The 3,820-nt window shown below is 32.2% G+C and overlaps 1 long non-coding RNA gene across 2 annotated transcripts; it reads right to left on the reverse strand.

Moving 5' to 3' along the window:
• Positions 1 to 409: 409 nt before the first annotated feature.
• Positions 410 to 3,584, reverse strand: LOC145611363 (uncharacterized). 2 transcript variants are annotated; one of them, XR_014106367.1, is made up of 4 exons: positions 3,396 to 3,584; positions 1,409 to 1,603; positions 1,123 to 1,185; positions 410 to 629 (listed from the first exon to the last, which is right to left on the reverse strand). It is a non-coding gene; the product is annotated as an uncharacterized LOC145611363 (long non-coding RNA). The 2 variants fall into 2 exon arrangements; XR_014106369.1 differs by lacking the exon at positions 3,396 to 3,584 and adding an exon at positions 3,002 to 3,297.
• Between the last annotated feature and the right edge of the window lie 236 nt (positions 3,585 to 3,820).

Consider the following 3,820-nt stretch of genomic DNA (forward strand, 5'->3'; position numbering starts at 1 on the left):
TGGCGAAATTGACTTTTTGTAACTGGCATTGTTGGTTGCGAATGCCACCGTTACAACTAATGAAAATTATTCGTAACCGGCTAATGTTAGTTACAAATAATGTACTATTTGTAACTGACTTAACCTTACGCTAGTTACAAATAGGCTATTTTCAAAGTTAGAAAACATACTATTTGTAACTGGCGTCAAGTTATGCCGGTTACAAATATAGTATTATTTGTAACTGACATAGCATAACGCCAGTTACGAATAGTGTTTTTAATTTTTAAAAAAATAAATAAAATGGTAGCAGTAGCAAACTCCTCTACTGCCACCACCCGTACACTACATTTATGTAAAGACCATTAATTGTTAATAAAATACAATAACTATCAATCTAGCCAATATAAGACCAACTTTAAGCGACATCTTGGAAATTATATTGAATTGATGTACTTGTAAATTACAAATATTTCTCTCATAGTTCACAATAAATAATACTCTATAACTAAAAAAAGCTAGTTAGTTAATTGATACAATGGTCAACCTTCAAATTTTGACGATTTTGTCTCTGTCTGCTTTCACAAATTTGACTGTTCTGTATGGGATAGCAGAAGTTTACACTTAGCACTTGATATTGCAACAGAATTCTGCATGGGAAAGAAATATAAACATAAAAAAGCCAAAATTTAAAAAGGATTGTTTCAGACAGTCACCAAGTGAACGCTTCCAACATGGTCAATGCATCAAACTGAGGGGATATAAAAGAATATAAGCATCAAAGCTCACAAGAAAATTTTCAACCACTTATTAGACAAAACTAGTCACAAATAAATTCTATACAGAAATCAAAACCAATAATTTCACTTATTAGACAAAACTAGTCATAAATAAATTCAATACAGATTTCAAAACCCCACATATAAAATACAACAAAAACATAAGGTAGCAGATGCTTGGTGCATGAACTAGCTCAATTTTCAATTTCTTAAGTGTCTGAACTAGCACAATCTATTACATACACAAGCTGGAAGGTACTGAAGTAGCTCAAATTTCAATTTCTTAGGTGCCTGAACTAGCAGTTTCGCCCACTTATATAGTTGTAGAAATATCCAAGATTAGTGAGATTATTAAATTGCATACCTGATAAGCCTGCATCATTAAAAGTAATATTTGAGCCCGGACCATTGCAAAAATCAAATGAGCCTACAGTCATTTGAAGCAAATAATGAGCCCTGCACTAGTACATGTTACAAAAAAGAAAGTATACTATTATCCAGCAACCTATAGGGATTTTGCTCTACAAGAGAGAAGCTGGACATTCATTAAATCACTTAGCTTGAGTACCAAATAGAAAATTATGGACTTCTCCAAAAATAGAAAGTATATAATATTCCAGCAACCTACTGACAATTAAAAAAAAGTTCACCTGAGGAGAATAGTCAGCTCCGGCAGCAATCGCAGCATCTCCTTCCCACAATGCAGTTTTCCATTCTCCAAATTTCCGAGCATCAAAGCATCTATTTAAATGCTTCTCCACTGCTTGAATTTGTGGAGTTCTGTTGCCTCAGGCTGATGTGCTGCATAGAATAGATGTTTCCAAGCAAAATCTACCTGTCCTAACCTAAAACCAGCCAAGAAACAAAATAAATAACTATAAAAAAAATGCAGATTCATATTCAAATAATTAGTGTCTTCAATACCACATGGTCAGTGAAATTAAAGTAATTCCCATGTTCAAAGAAAAATCACAGTAAAAAATTGATAGAAATTGATAACAAATTCATCTACCATGATTAACAAATACTTATGGTCCCTGAAGCAAGTCAATGACATAAATTATCAACTGCCACCATCCGGAAATGATTTCTACTTCTTAAAGTAACATATCCTCAAAAATATTAGTTTATAAACAATAAGAAAACATGTGCAGGGACAAGAACTTTCTAATATAGCATCATTACTTGAACTACTTATGGCAACATGATCAGCAACTAATCATTAGGTGACAAGCAACCAAACCAAGTTTTTAAAGCATGTTAAATCACAATTGGCAATCAAACTTGTAGAATGAAGCCAGCCCAAATTAAACATGGACAATGACAAATCAACCTCAGTGAGAAAAAAACCCCTTCCTTTCTTCCTATTGACATGATAATTCGTCGAATCCACATCCTTTGAGCAAACGAAATTGGATTAAACAAATCAAAATCCATTTCTTGTCGCAGCTAGATAATTTCCCGGGTGAAACCATGAAAAGTGCGGGACAGATTTGCTTCTATTTCCTAGCTTCTACATAACTTTATCTCAGGAAAACCCTTGAAAGAAGGATTTCAATGGGAAACTAACATCAACTTGGTTGAAAACGGTCTAAGATACAGAAATCGATTGTGCGAATATACCTCTAACTACAACAATATTCACCCTTCATGGATAAAACCAACATTTCAAGCAACAATGGACTCTAACATTCTCTACACACTAGCCTAATTACTCCTCCGTACCACTAAAATTGCCCCCATATACTAAAAATGGATGTCAAGATGATATAATTCATAAAGGAATCAACAACTAATAAAGCCAAGATAATTAAAAAAAAAGTCAACTAACACGCAAATCCTAAACATTAAAAAGAATCATTCATGTTCATAGCAACAAATAAATAAGAAACCTAACTGAACCAATTTGTACTAATTGAAAAGGGGAGGTACACATGCAATGAACAATTTTCAAACAACCCTTTAAACTTGCATATACATACGAAGTATTAGAAATCCCACAAAATTAAATCCACAAAAAGCAGCAAATATTAATTAAAAAAAAACTACTAAATCAAAACATAATGACCCAAAATCCACAGAAAATGGAAACAACAAATTGCCACATTTTAAGCATAAATTAAAAAAAAACAACTCAAAACAAATCAGAAACTACCAAACCGAGGTACCCAGAAGCTAAAATTTGAATTTTTTTTCTAAAGAAGACACAGGAAAAAAAAAGATGAAGGGATTATGAAAGTTACCCAAATCCAGTTATCTAGAAGTTGAAATTGAAGGTTCAAAGCTCAAAAAATGTGAACTTTACAAGCTGATTTCAGCAAAAATGGTAGAAAAGAAGCAGAATATGGATGAATTTGTGAAAAAATAGAGAGATGTTAGGCTTCACTCGGGAAATGAACGAATCTTCTAAGAGCAAAAGAGTAAACAATTTAGCCGAAACTGCTGTAATCAATCGCCAATGGTTGGTAAATCATCAAGACATAATTAAGCATATGGAAACTAAGCAAGCCCAAGGTAACATAGAGCAGATGGAAAGAAAAATTAAAAGAGATATAATTCACAACTAATTGGGGTTTTTATTTAATTAAAGAGATAATTCAGTTCATTACATCAACCCTAATTCAAAATTTTACATACCTCTTTTTAACCTCCATTTAGCCCTCTTTTGCTGAATTTTAGATCATTCTTCATGAACAAGAAGCAATTTTTAATTAAAAATTTCTAAAACCGTTTATTTTTATCAAGGAAAAAGGAGATCGAAGTTAATGGAAGACAAATGAGTATATAGGAATACTCATGAAGTCGAAAACGCAAGTGGAAAAATGAAACAAAGCTACTCTGTACTTAGGTTTGTTAGAAAATAAATAAATAAAAATTATTTTGACACAAAGTACTAACTTGCGTTTGTAAGCCAGTTACTGAATATTTGGTCAAATTTTATTTGACTCAATATTTGTAACCAACATTTATTAGGTCGGTTACTAATAGAATTTCCAACCTTGACAAATTTCAAATTAGTAACCTTCGTCTACAAGGCCAGTTACTAATGTCATATTATTTGT

The sequence above is a fragment of the Chenopodium album genome, chromosome 3 (genome assembly GCF_948465745.1).
Source record: "Chenopodium album chromosome 3, dcCheAlbu1.1, whole genome shotgun sequence".
In the NCBI taxonomy this organism is placed as follows: domain Eukaryota; kingdom Viridiplantae; phylum Streptophyta; class Magnoliopsida; order Caryophyllales; family Amaranthaceae; genus Chenopodium; species Chenopodium album.